This window comes from Dermacentor andersoni, chromosome 10 (genome assembly GCF_023375885.2).
Source record: "Dermacentor andersoni chromosome 10, qqDerAnde1_hic_scaffold, whole genome shotgun sequence".
NCBI lineage: Eukaryota > Metazoa > Arthropoda > Arachnida > Ixodida > Ixodidae > Dermacentor > Dermacentor andersoni.
The window spans coordinates 84,317,318-84,332,631 of record NC_092823.1 but is presented as its reverse complement, the minus strand read 5'-3'; the positions used below and the strand labels follow the sequence as shown (position 1 = coordinate 84,332,631).

The 15,314-nt window shown below is 47.7% G+C and overlaps 1 long non-coding RNA gene across 1 annotated transcript in view; it reads right to left on the bottom strand.

Annotated features, from left to right (window-relative positions):
• Positions 1 to 6,104: 6,104 nt before the first annotated feature.
• Positions 6,105 to 15,314, bottom strand: part of LOC140213538 (uncharacterized) — a 49,708-nt gene continuing 40,498 nt past the window's right edge. Inside the window, exons 4-5 of the long non-coding RNA XR_011890398.1 lie at positions 7,749 to 7,850; positions 6,105 to 6,303 (exon numbers count right to left, since the gene is read on the bottom strand). This is a non-coding gene — a long non-coding RNA (uncharacterized lncRNA). The remainder of the gene's footprint in view (positions 6,304 to 7,748; positions 7,851 to 15,314) is intronic.

Below are 15,314 nucleotides of genomic sequence, written 5' to 3'. Positions count from 1 at the left end.
AAGTGCGCCAAGGCCCGCAGAAGTAGAAACGGCAGGAGCGTCAAAGATGCAAAAGGTGTCGACCGGTTGAACAAGGCCTAGGCATTCACCATGAAATAAAGATAAAGGGCAGGCCGTGGGATTGTCGACGACCATTTTCGTGACGCCATTGCGAAGAGTAAGGAGAGCAAAGGGCAGCGGAGAACATCGCCGGCGAATGAACAGCTCAGAGGGCGTAAAGAGAACAGTGGCATCAGAAATAGCGGCGCACGACACAGGCACGAGCAGGGAAGAGCGTGGAGGGACGGAATTTTCTTCGGAAACAAACAGTTTAGCACTGGAAGGGTCGTTTTCGATAGTCTCGACGTCGGGAAGTGCAGAAAGTTCGAGTTCGGCGTGACAACAGTCAATAACGGCGTTATTATTTGCAAGGAAGTCTCAGCCTAATATGATGTCATGGGAACACGTGGGCAGCACGACGAATTCGACGGTATACAGTAGACCTTGAATGAAGATGCGAGCAGTACAGGCAGCGAGAGGCGTTATATTTTGAGCGTTCGCGGTTCGAAGGGAGAAGTCGGAGAGAGGCGTCAAAACCTTTCGTAGTGTGCGGCAGAGTTCGGCGGAAATTACGGATACGGTGGCTCCTGTATCTACATGTGTCAGGACGGCGATTCCTTCGACAGAGACTTCAATTACGTTGGCTGGAGAGGTACGAGGACTTGGGCATTGCGACGTAGACGCAGTTCGTGCCTCGGGAACTGCGGCCATCAGTTTTCCTGCTCGGTGGACACGGGACGGCGCCGCATCGGAGAAAGCGAGCGACGACGGGGAGATGGTGAGCGGCGAGTAGAGGCGGTTGGGCGGTCAGGGGAAAAGGAAGAGGTAGGAAGGCTGGAAGGCGAAGAGAAAAACGGAGCGGGGAAAGGTGGCGCTCGCCGGATGTTCTGAAGAGGAAGCATGCCACGACGACAATGGCGCGCCACGTGAGTGAGTGAGTGAAGAAACTTTTATTGCAGGTCCGGCGAGGACGCGAACTCGTCGCGCACCTGGCTAGTCCCACGTCGGGACCGGCAGGTCTAGCCCACCGACCCGGTCGCGGGCACGCCGGACAGCCAGGATTTGCTTTTCTAGAGCGGGGCTACACAGAAGCGAGTCCCACTCCTCCGTGATGAAGTTGGCGTATGTCGACCCGCACTCCCACAGCATGTGCGCTAGAGTGGAGGTCTGCCCGCAGGAGGGGCAGGCGTCGTCGCGATACACGTCCGGGTAAGCCTCGTGAAGAACGGACAGACACGGATACGTACTGGTCTGCAGAAGCCTAAGCGAAACAGCTTGCTCCCTATTCAGCTTGGGGTGAGGGGGTGGAAAGACCCTTCTAGACATGTAGAAGAATTTAATAATCTCGTTGTGAGTAGCGGGAGCGTCCCTGTGGCCGTAGGGAGGAGGGGAGTCGGTGCTTTTTGCAGAGGAAGCGCGGTCGGTGAGTGCACGCGCAGCCTCGTGAGCAGACTCATTGAGGTTCGGGGGAGCACCCTCGACCGACCCTACGTGAGCTGGAAACCAGTGGATTGAATGATGCGTGAGAGCATATCGACTCGAGCTGCTAAGAAGACGAGCAGCTTGCTTGGCGATGCAACCCTTCTGAAAAGCCCTAACTGCCGTTTTGGAATCGCTATATATCTCGGACCCACGACCGTCTAGCAGGGCGAGGGCGATGGCGGCTTGCTCGGTGACTCCGGGGTCTGAAGTGCGAGTGGAGGCGCAATTGGATATCTTGCCGCTAGAGTCGACCACAACGATGGCAAAGGTCTTACCATCGCTGTACTCTGCGGCGTCGACGAAGCTTGCTGTAATGTCTCGTTGCTTGATATGTTTCTGGATGGCTGCTGCTCTGGCCTTGCGCCTGCCCTCGTTATGGACGGGATGGACATTTCGGGGCACAGGGGCCAGCACCACCACAAGGAAAACATATTGGGCGGTCGTGGAAGGTGCGCCACTGGTGGGGGTAAGGTCCGAGACCACTTGCTAAGAGATTTATTAGCAACGGGCGCGAACGGGTAGCCGTCACAAGCGTTCGGCGAAAGACAGCAACCACGAGCTCATGCCGGTAGCGATGGTGCTGTGGCGCAGGCAGGCTACTCTTCTTCGTTACAGATGTTTCTTTGTAGGAGGATGAAGCACCTTACGTGCTTTTGGTTTATTTTTTATTGAAATGAACTCCATAGTAGCTCTTTCCTGTTTTCCCGAGTGGTGCCAAATCTTTTTTGTACTTTTTTGCGCACTGTCTTTTTTTTAACTTTGGTTGAATTTTTTTTGTAGCTTTGTTTCAGGATACGCGAAGGTTAATGCTATCCGTACGGCCCTACACTGTAAGTTTACACTATTTTAGCCGTATCTTTCCACACAACAATAAACGTCATCTGTCTTGTCCGCATTTCCTTTCTTTAACGCTGCGGGCCCAGTACTTCCCAGTAACGAATGGCACGCGTTTTATGAGCATGACGTTTACGATTGCCGATAGCAAAGTAGCGGGCGTGGCGTTTTCAAGAAAGCAAACGCAAGCAAGGCACATGATGATTATCGTTGTGTGGCAGATACACACCCCGAAGGGTGTAAACTTTTCTTAGAGTGTATGATCGAGCACAACATTCTTGCGTCCGCAAACGCTGACGCTCATCGAACCACGCTAGTTAGGTCGCGAAACCTCTCGAGCCATCCTGCATGACGAAGCTTTATACGAAGCGGTGATAATAGAATGCAGCCGCATATCTTTTAAAGGTTGCCTGGAGGCGCTTGCGCAGCGTCGCTGGAGCGCGAATCTATTTCATGTTGCGTGTATTTCGCCGGCTTTTGTTTTTCTTGGAAAAGCGAGGCACACTTCAGCACGAAATAAATGCTTCATTCCGAGGTTATTTAAGGTGCCTCACAACTTTGTAATTGACATGTTTGCAATTCAAGCAATATTTAAGAAGTTCACCAATTAAAACCTAATTATTATATGATACTTAGTGATGAAAAAATACGACTAACTACGACTGCTGCTACTATGCAGTTGGTACCATTTCCCTAGAGCTCTCGGCTTTTTTTTTTTTAAATCTTGGTCCAAGTTTACTGGGGCACCCGGTATACTTATAATGTTGTCTTCAGAAGTACGCCGCATATGATATCGACCACCTTTCTGACGGCCAGCATAAGTGGCTTAATTTGCCGCTGATGGCTTTCTAATGGAGAGCACAAAGGCTGGGCATCGGGAGACAGCTGCTGTCATATGGATGAGCTGCGAGAAATCACGTTCTAACTTCTAGATAAACAAATCCTATCAGAACGAGAGACATTATCACTGGCAGTAAGGTTCATTTTCGTTTTAAAGAGAAAAATCAAATACGAACACTATGCAGTTTATTAAAAAGAACAAACCTCATACCACAGACTTTGATATCGGAGTTCATTGCATTGAAATTTCCGCACAGCTGTATTTTTTCATGCTGATACGCTGTTGCTAGTGCTGTACCAGCGTGATTTGCATAGTTTAATAATTCCTATAGTGTTCTCTAAGCTTATTACCAGCTATGAAAGTGGCTGGAAAGCTTTGTATTTCTCAAAAACCTCAGTTGAATGTCATGATTAATCTTTATGCCTCATTGCAAATCTGTACTCGTTCATACTAGTGACTTGCAGTACTATGCTGGCCACAACTGGTGTGAACCAGACAATTTTGATGCATTATTATGTTTTCTTGCCTATTCTACCCAAACAGTGCCAGTGTGTAAAAAATTCACTAGCGATGTTGTGGTAAATGTGAGGGAAATGTATAAGCATAGCGTCGCAACTCTTTTGGGTCTTGAATTCATTAAGCCACATTCACCACAATGCAAAGTGTTGTTCAGATAGTCAGTCAACGTAACTGCTGCCTTTTTCGAGGAGCGAAGACTATGTCACACACACACAAACACACACACACACGCACACGCGCGCACACACACACACACACGCATACGCACACACACACACGCACACACAGACACGCATACACACACACACAGACACGCATACACGCGCACGCACACGCACGCACGCACGCGCACGCACGCACAAACACACACGCGCACGCACACACACACGCGCAAGCACGCACACACACACACGCGCACGCACGCACGCACACGCACGCGCACGCACGCACAAACACACACGCGCACGCACGCACACACACACACGCGCGCACGCACGCACACACACACACGCGCACGCACGCACAAACACACACGCGCACGCACGCACACACACACACGCGCACGCACGCACAAACACACACGCGCAGGCACGCAGACACACACACGCGCAGGCACGCACACACACACGCACGCACAAACACACGCGCACGCACGCACACACACACGCGCACGCACGCACACACACACACGCGCACGCACGCACACACACGCGCAGGCACGCACACACACACACGCGCACGCACGCACAAACACACACGCGCAGGCACGCACACACACACACGCGCAGGCACGCACACACACGCGCACGCACGCACAAACACACACGCGCACGCACGCACACACACGCGCACGCACGCACACACACACACGCGCGCACGCACGCAGAAACACACACGCGCAGGCACGCACAAACACACACGCGCGCGCGCGCACGCGCAGACACGCACGCACGCACACGCACACACACACACAGAGAAAGCAAGACCAAACCTTTCTGAAGAAAGGCATCAGGCCGACGCGCTTGACCCGCTGATCAGATTTTGACGATCGCCTCCTGTGGTCGCCGCCATCGTCGTTCCTTAAGCGTAGCCTGTTCTTGTGGGCACAGGTTCGCCCAATAAAAGTTAGTTTCATCTTTCACAGTATTGCTACTGTGTTCTTTATACGTTACTACCACGTGACAATATACGAAAACAAAGCGCTGCGTTAGCGGAAATTTGTTTGTGGTGGCTGCTGTGAATCGTGCGCACGCGTCGCCCTGGCGCTGTCTCGCTATATCCCGATTAACGAGGCAGTCACGCTACACTTCGCTGCGCTTGCAACGTGCCGTACAAGACAGATTGTCCGCGCCAGCCAATACATCGTGAAATAAAAAGGTATAGAGCTGCGCTCATATTTCGCACCAGGGCCTGTCGTAATCGTCTGTTAATTTTTTATCCCCAGATTTATGCATCCTTGCGTTCAACATCCTTCAGTCGTCGATTTAATATCCTTCCTTGAGCAAGTTCGCACCTTATGTGTGTTACACACCCTTATAATAGGATGCGTTTAGCAAAATGGGTGCTGAAATTATGTACTAGTGGGTGTAAATACTAAAAGCACCCCTTTTAACATCGTTAAGGGTGTGAAATTATTTAGTGTGTGCTCCTCTCGTGGTAAAGCCGACTAGCTATTTTAGCCTTTTGGCGCTTGTTGCACGTGCCAGTTTTCCGTGTTCTTTCCTCGTGACAGCTAGTCCTTTAGGACGCTGTCTGACACCTCACCGTTTTGTCATTCACCCACATTCTCCAGCAATCTCCTGATAGCAGCAAACGCTGCGTTAAGACTGCGCGACATTGTACCGCCTTCAATAGTTCCAGGTCTACGAACCTTTGACCTTTAACCGAGGGAGTTCAAATGCCATCAGGATTTTGACAGAGACCACATAGCCTTAACATAGGTATGTACGATTCTATAACACGTAGTCACAGATCACGTACCAGTGTATCTATGGCTTACACCCGCTGAATACCCATGCGAAACCCAACAATCAGCACGTCGTAAGCTGGTGTACAATAGCCGGAAACTAAATTAGCCGTCGCCGCGGTGATTGTCGTGACTTTTGTCTTGCTGCTGTCGTCACACACGTTCGCGCCAGCTTGTCGTCTCCCAGAAAAAATAAGTTGATTCTCCTGGTAATGCATTGCGCAATTCCAAAGGATTATGGGTAGCCAGCTATCAGAAAAATGCTTCGAATAACACCAACTTCCAAACTGTTTGGGATCTAATTCATCTTTTCGGCTTTCTGTTATTGCTAAACCAGTAACGCGTGCAAATATTTTTCATATTATTTAAGAAGAAGCACTTTACTTAGCATATTGGTTACCTCTTTCTTGACCACATGAGACAGTGCGTTTGACGCCTTTATTACTATATTATCAATAATATTTGTTGCCACTTTATTGCATATGCACTTCACAAGTCCACTTGTATGGCTTATATACTTTCTTCGAGGTACCGCAACTATTGAATGAAATTTGGCATTGCAGTGGAGGGTTCACACCTTTAAGAAGTTTCCCCTTCACATACATGGCGCACTTCGTCGCATCTGTGACCAAACAGAGAGTTAACAGAAATGCTTACAGCGCCTGCAAAATAATTCCTATGAAATATCTGAAATACCAGTCATTAGCTTTAAGCATGGCTGTGCATTCTATAGCATATTAGACGTTTTCGGTTACTTTGTCTAATGAGCTTTGTTTTTTTTTTCTTGCAAGGCACATATAGTTTGTTGATGGCTCCATAGACAGGTTTGTTCATCGTTACACACTGTCACCGATATTCAGAACTTAAGAACGTTCCTTTTCATTTGCTTAGGATTTTGTTACATGTGTCATAAGACGCACTACATAGCGTTGCTGACAGGCATTGTTTTTGGTAAACAGCAACACAAACACGTCGGTTTTTTTTCTGCAGCCCACTACTGAAGTGCTGTAGGCCAGATTCTATCAGTCACTATGTCTCAACAAAAAAAAAACGTAGTTTTTCCCATAATGTAAAGCAGCAACGCGATATTTAGTGCAAGGTTAATATACATCAGCAATCTCTGGGTATTCCATACAACCTGTCAGTTGGAATAAACGTTCGCAGATGCAGGCGATAAATTTCTTTCCATAAATTTAAGAACCTTTTTCGAAAGAAATCGGACTCCATTCCAGCTTGTGAACGTGGATGTACATTGAAGCTGTTGTCGACGTTAAACAAGCGCAACCAACGATAGGCAAGTATCACCACCCCAGCTGGCCTTATAAGATGTTACACAAGCACCACCACCACAAGCGACTTACGTCACGCACGCAAGAACGTGTGCGGAAGTGCAGCACACATCCTCATTCCTCTAGGCGCCCAGCCAAGCGCAAGTGCCTTATTGAACTAATTGAATTTTTCAAAGTAAATTGCCTAATAAAAATTCGTAAAGTGCGGCTTACGCAGAGGCTGTACACGTCATATGTTCGGATACTAATACGCATGTACGAAAAAAACATAATTCTGTTACGCGGAAACTGAAGGACAAAGGTGCCATTTTAGGTATGTCTGAGTGGCCGGGGCAGCTAGGCGCCCGTACTGTTTTCGGCTAATGCTTGCCATAATGTAGATTAATGTCGCAGATCATGCTATGGGGGACAGATGCAACTAAACGCATAAAGGACAGATACATTGTGTTCACTCGTTTGTCACGCGCGCACGCACGTGTGCAGAATCCCAGCATACATTCTGATTCTTGTAGGTTTTCCACCAAGCGCATGTGCCCTATTGAACTAATTACATTTCTCAGGGTAAAATGCGTCAGAAAAATCGTCAAGTGTGGCTTAAGCACAAGCTGCAGACGTAATATCATCAGATTGTAATTCGAATATATCACAAAACTTAATTCTGTTACGCGGAAACTCAAACACAAACCGGTTTTCCAGCTGCCCTTGGAGGTCTGCTTTTTTGGGGCATTTAGCAGTACCTAACAAGAAGAGAATAACGTTGTCAATTGGCAATACTTACTACCATCTTGTGTATTCTGTTCACTGACGATGAAGACGCTGCAGTTGAAAGTCTCCGGTTGATTATATCTGAGCGTCATTATTTGATACCCGTCGGTATGCCCTACAGACGTAGATGACCCGTTAGTAGTGTGAAAAAATAAATATGGTATCTGCACAGGCTCTGCCATTTTCAGAAAAGTGCCGCTACATGATGACCTTACGAAAACAAGTATAAATATAAATTAAAGCGGCAGATTCCACACAGCCAAACTCGACACGTGAAAAATCGTGTTAATCGAAGCTTTTCTTCATCTGCAGGCAAACGATCATTCATATGTTACGCAAACATAGCAGTAATGAAAGAAAAGTCAGTAGAAAATAAAGAATATGGGACGGTGCACTTATTATTTGCTTACCATTTGGACGTCGTCGTCCCCCACTTGAACGACGATTTGCCGATGACACTTAAAACCGCGGTCCGTGCGCCTTTAATTCACAGCAGTGCCGTTGGAGGAGATACACAGAAGCTTACTGAACTTATCCAGCGGAGACCGGTACGCGGGAATGTCTTGGTATATATCATTGCTCACTAAAGTAAAAAAAAAATTGTACTTGTTCAACAATCCCTTCGACGTGAAATACCACAACCAAATTGGGCACTTCTCCATCGGGGAAGGCGGTATATTCTTGAGCAACTCTCTCATCGACGTCAGACCACACGTTCCCTTTCCTTGAGCGACAAGCATATCTGCCCTCTGCTACTGTGCGCGTTTACTTGGTCGCCATACGCCACGCGTAACGAGGACACCCGGTTTAGTGGTTGTTTATAAAATATAACTTCCCTCTGCAAATGTTTGTTATTGCTATCGCAGCCATAAATAGTGCTTGAGCTGACGCCGCCAACGCATTACGACTTGTGGATGAAGTACTGAATACTTTTGTGTGACTAGATCTGGAGCTCGCCTTCAGCCATAGCTGCAGAGTTATCTTTAGAATGCTTACAGCTTCCAAGTGCCGTTTTTCGGCAACTAGCTTGCGAGCAAACAACCGCTCGCATTCTCCTACACGCTTCTTTCGGGCGTCCACCTTTTTTTTTTTCGAGACCCAGTGCATGTCCTTTAAACAGGTGACTTGACCATATGGACGCTTGGGGAATCGACGGGAATACGGGAAGAAGCCGTAGAAGAGGCAGTAGAGAAAACTGAAGGGTACCTGAGAGCTCGTGCACTATTATGTTCCCCTGAGAAATCGGAACTCCTGATTATGAGAAAGGGAACAAGAGGACGCCCCACCCAAGAGGGACCGGATCCTGATGTAACGCCCTATGGAATCCACATGCTAAAGGTTAGTACACTTTGTGTCCTTGCATCGGTCTTCAAAAGGATGGAGCGGGGTTGTGACATCACAGTGACTTCAAGAAACGACCACACCGGTTGCACAGCTGCTGAAGAGGTTCACTAGAAGACGTTCATTAAAGGAAATAAACACACTATATCTCACACAAGCATTGGTGATCAGCACAATCGCCTGCGATACAACTTACTTAGATATGAAGAATGCTGAAAGAGACAAGATGAACATACTGATAAGAAACACATACAACACTGCTGAAACTAGGAGTACATAATACCTGGGAAGATTTGGCGGAGGCCCAGAACATGAACCAAATCGATAAACTAAAAATTGGAGGACGCTTAAGCTTCGCCTTCAAGAGTGGAACGCGATAGCATTATCGCACCCCGTTCGCACCGCCTACTCAAACGTGCTACGCCAGCCAAACGTCGCGATCGGCACAGATAGCCGGGTCCCGATGCGCCCTGAAGGCGGACGCGATCATGGGGCGAAGGGGGCGCCACGTGTCGGGGCAGCGCCGTACATTGCGAGGAGGGGGTCGTCTGTGTTTGCCGCAAGATGGCTCTTTGTGTGCGCAGAGCGCAGAAGGAATGTAGCGGAAACGTACTTCGCTACTCGTGAAACTGCGACTTCTGTAAGTTACATGGTCATAATTACCGATATAGACCGCAGTATAACTTTCTACGGCACGTTTCTAAGGCAACACCGCATTCACTAGAGACGATTTTGTCCCGTTCTGAAGGAACGAACTCGTGGCTGAGTGGTAGCGTCTCCGTCTCACACTCCGGAGACCCTGGTTCGATTCCCACCAGCCCATCTTGCAAGATGTTTTTCATTTATGAAGTGCCTTCTGGGATTTATCGCTCACGGCCAACGCCGCTGACGCCGACACTGATGCCGACGACACCGGCTTTTCTGCGACACCAGCTCCTTAACGCTGTCGCGTTAAAATTACCACTTCCAGTCGAACTCTACTCAGAAGACTTGGATACCCTCTAGAAGAAGAACACGACAGTCCACAACGTGTACATCCGAACCTCAGGGCAAGAACACACGTCACACCCATACCTAGAAACATGCGCCACCAATGCAACAATAGATAGGACAACCGAGAGAGATATCGTGCTACAAAAAATGCTACAAGGCCGAAATAAGGTACGCGGAGGCCGCAAGATACAAGGCGGGGAGATATGCTACCTTCGTATCCAACAAGCAGAACGAAGAGATAGCAGTTGCATCAGTAGTTGCTAGACATTGACGTAGCCGAACAGGTCGCCATGGCCATAGGGACATATTGATGTGACGTGCTGGGCATCGTAGTCAGACTCGCAGGCAGCCTGACGCCATTTATGGACAGGAAGAATTAGTAAGACCGCAGCCGACATAATCAAGACCCACGGCATACTTGAAACTTGCAATACACGGACCCAGGACACGAATCTTTGGTGGAGAAAGCAAGCGGCTCACGCCGCCGTCAGAGAACATGTACGCCAGGCCACACCACCAGGACCAGTGGGAGGCCCAGCTGACAAGCCCAACTCCTGAGGACCAGCTACGGCTGGTGAACAGGGATAGGCTGTCAACACATAGGCACGGCTACCTGGACCTGGGTGGTCGCCCACCTTCGGGATTGAACAGTTTGGTCTCCGTAATAAAGTTTATTCACTCACTTGCTTAGGTCCACTGCACCTTTCGTTCGCATACTCCGCTGCTGTTGTTGCTGTCACGCTATGACCTATCGGACAAACGGTTAGGCGATGACTACACAAAATGAGTAAAATAAATTTAGGAAAAGAAATTGATTTCTCTTCTCTCTCATTCAGAACAACCGCTCATAACACGAAATCCTTTCGCGTATTCCAAGGAGCAGTGGAAATTTTCTTGCGCATTCAGAAGTACAAGTCCATAGCTCTGCACCGTTTCAATAACTGCAGCTTTGCTTGAAGCGCGAAGTGGTGGCACTGATAGCAAGCCCGTGAGCCAGGTGCTGCTGCACAGCGTAGACAGGAAGCCGGAGGGAAGCAGGACGCGTGGCCATAACGAACGCGACGATGGGCTCGTATTTCGTGAAACTGCGGCGTTAAAGCACCGGTGACACTGGGTGCGCGCGCCCATGCATTTATTGAAAACGTGAGCAGACATGCCTTCGGTGAGCGCACTCATCGAGCAGCATCTCTGCGCTGAAGAAGACCACTCGGTTAAAAACAAGAGGGCGGCGGTGCATCGTTTCCTTTGCACCGGGTTTCCACCCTCTCCAAGCAACCCTGTCTCTTTCCCCTTCCGCGACCACTCATTCCTACTTCCGTGCTGTCATTAGAGGTGTTCCTTTCTCTTCCTTCCCCCTTGTGCAGTTAAAACCCCTTTATGTGCAGCGCGGTTAAAGTGTCCTCCATTGAGTGACAGCTATCACGGTGCACTTTAAAACCCCTAAACTTCATAAAGTAGTGACACTCTCTTCCTCCGTCTTCACTCCTCCTCGTTTCTCCTCTCTTTACGCTCCCTCCTCGACCGTGGCGCCACCTACACTGCTCGAGCGTAGCAATGGCGCCAACATGCGCTCCTCGCCAGTGCGTAGACGCTTTCGAGCAAAAATGGCACTGAAGGAAGGCGCGAGGGCCCACGTGATGCTATTAGGCCAATAGCGACGCGGCGGCGGCCTCGGCCAGAGCGCGTGAGGAGGAGGCGGCATTCTTAAAAGCGTGACACTACTTTACGATGTTTAAGGAGCTTTAGTTCAGTTAGCCCCACCCTTCACTCCCCTATCAAGAATCTCTCTCTCATTAGAGGTGGGCGCCGTGTCGGTTTCGACCAGCGGTGGCGTGGTGGTCATTTCTAGTCGAAAGCGGCAGGTTCAACGGCGCGGCGCCGATTTATTCATCGGCGGCGGCGGCACCGGCGGCGTTGAAACCGAAACCACAAATTTAAAAAGCTACATCTTTCTTTGCTAACCTGGTTGAAATTCTGGCCTTTTCTTACTAAGGGCTGAGAGGACCTAATACAGAGGTGTTGAAAGTGAGAGAAACAGAAATGTTTTGTAAGTTTTTTTTGCTTTTCAGCCGACATATTAACAAAAAATTGGGCACATATCTAGAAGCGTCTCTGTTGGGTGTGTTTGTATATTTCTTTCTCCACGAATAAGCAGAGCTTTGCTGTTGCGTCGTAGTCGCAATTCTTTCTTTTTATATGCCTTGGTTTATATGATATATCTTTTCCATTGAGCAACGAGTCAGTGAATCCGTCTAGAATTGCTAAGCCAGCACCAACCCACGTGACACTCTACAGATATGTTAACCTTGCTTCCACTTGTTCTGAATGAGATTGTGTTTATATAACATGCTTTACGTAAAAAACAAACAAAAAGAACAGACCTCTTCTATCACCAACTTTCGCTGGGTTCAGCGCTTAATTAAGCTGTCAACCAATCAGCAGATATTACAACGCACCTTAGCGACTGGACTATAAGTGAAATCACTTGTTCTGAATATTATTCACCCTTTGCTTATGTAACTTTTCTTATAACATCCTTTTTCCCTGAAGAAAGAAAGAATCAAAATATTTTTATTTGTGCAGCAGGTGAACATCTTTTTTTTTTTTTGCAGCTGAGACATGACGCGGTAGAAAACGGAGCAAATTTGCTCAGATGCTCATCATCACCAGCTTGAATAAACGAAGTGTAGATTAGTAGAAATGCAGGCATTGCTCGGATGCACAATTATTTTTTAAAACAGTTCTTTTAACCGGCACGTAGAAACTGTTTTATAGTTCATTGCAGCTGTCGGTGTCAGTGGCATTCAATTTTTAATTGAACGCTATGAACAAAGAGCACTGCGCCGTACACATGCAAAAATACTTTTTACACGTAAAAATGTTGAAAAACTTCTTCGAATGCAACTACCGGAATACTGCAAGAACTTCCAACCGGCATCTTAAACATACCAGGTCCAGAAATTTCTATTATTCTACAAGTTGCATCTCTAACACTGATGCCGCTATCAGACATATCACCGATTCTACCCGCAACTACAGCGTTCACGACCCTCAAGCCGCGATTGTGATGTTCTGAGGCCCCAGTTTCTTCTCCTTGCGCCATATTACACTTTTGGAGGAAAAGTTTCGGAATCCCACGTTGCGCTGACTTGTGACGACACCCATGCGCAGACGCGTGGAACGCAGGGTTACGTTTGTTTGCATTGTGTTATACATTGCTCCCTTGCTTGACACGGGACTCTATGCTTGAGAAAGACAAAATAATTAAACAAGACAACACGACATCTAAAACGAAGCTGGCTTGACTTAAAAAAGAAATCTGTATAACTATTTAAATGGCGCGCTGATCTCGCCGACAAGAAACATGGGCGGCGGCGCAGCGAGAACAATCGGCTGCGGCGCGACGACGCCTCTGCGCACACCTCTAGCTCAGTGTTGCCACGACACATTAAAATATAGTAGTAGATTTTTTCGCGAAAAATCAGTAGAAATCAGTAGATTTTTTAATTTCAATTTTTGCACTCAGTTTATGGGCCCACGAATTCAGCGCTTATATTAGTACTCTGTTGAAGTATTGTAGCTTCCAGGAAATAGTACAAAAATTGACCCCGAGATTCATAGCGATACTTTTGAAAAACCCGGGGATCCAGAGAGCCATTGTCAAGCACGAATTTAAAAACAGTGAAGCCCTCCGATGGCCTATTCAAAGGCGTCAGATGGTAGTTAGTGCCTGAAAGCTTTAGAGTATAGTATCTTCCAGACAGGGGTAATTGGAGATAGCTGGGAGAGGCCTCCATAGAGGCCTCCGTGCTGCAGTGCACATAGAAATAGGTTGGTCATGATGATGATGATAATGGTGGTTTCATAGTTGTGGGGTTCGGTATGCATCCTTTTTCACAAATTCACCGCCTCACCTTTTCCCATAGAGCATAGAAACTCTATGCCTTTTCCCCAGTTTGCTCAAAAACAGAGTTAACGCCACGTTTGAGAGTCTGGAAACGCAAGAATGCATGTTAACCTCGGAGCCAACCACGTTGTTTTTTCTCTCGCTAGGTGGCATCACATTAATATAACCTCTGTAACCTCTATGACCATCCATCCATCCATCCATCCATCCATCCTCTGTACTGAAAAAAGTTGCAGATTCCGCTTTCGTTTCAGTAGAAAAGCAAGAAAATTAGCAGATTCAAGCGCTTTATCACTGAATAAGCAGAAAATTTTAAAAATCAGTAGATCTACTGATAAATCAGCAGCCGCGGCATCACTGCTCTAGCTGTCATATATTCTCCGAATATTTTCTTTCAACTGGCCCCTCCTTGCACAACTAGGGTGCCTCACACAACGGCCAAGTGGCGCCATCTCGCGGGGTTGCTAGGAAATCTGCGTGATGAGTGCTTGACGTATGCAGCGCTCCTACTTTCCCCTTGAGCCAGCATAGCACAGTTTTTTGTTAGCGAAATTCGTAAATGGGAAGGATGTATTATTGCACGATGTTCATAGTGATATTGCCACCATAATGAAGTGAACCAAAAGTTATGAATAGTAATAATCTTCTTCAAGCAGGCACACAATTGGAGGCAAGAATTTCGTTATATTGCAAACAGCCCTCAGACGCTACCGAAATGTGGAAGCTTTAAACTGGGAATTGGTGCAAAATGCATTGGAGGGTGGTAGGCACTAGTACAATGTGGTATAGGTGGCCGAAGACACCCGTTCGCAGCAGACATGGAGGAGCGGAGGAGCTCCTTGCAACATTAGGATCCAAGCTACCGCAGAACCGAGTGTACCAAACCAATGATTGCTAGTATGGTCTCAATATATATCCCGCACATCTAGAAAACAAAAACGAGATTTTCCTGTTTGTAATGTACATTTCCAATGTATCTTAGCGCACACGCCATAGTCCTTTCTTTCTGCTTGATGTTCATCCAATCATTAAGAGCTATGTCCAACATATTCCACTAGTCAGTTTGCCCTTATTGGGACGGTAGCTTTGCAAGACGTAGTTAAGGGATCATAACGACAGCCGGCAACGCCCCATCGCATATATTCTTGGTGACTTGCTGTGTGACGGCCCCACTTGAGAAAATGCAGTTTGTGTGAAAGCTTTTCTGCGCATTGTGGTAGGCCATTTGAACAGAGAAAGCGCACTCCCACGTATAGGCAATATACCTCCTCGCGCTTCGACACACCTGGCCGCTAGTCAAGGCAAGGATATCTGGGCAAGGTATTGTGGCCGTGTTTC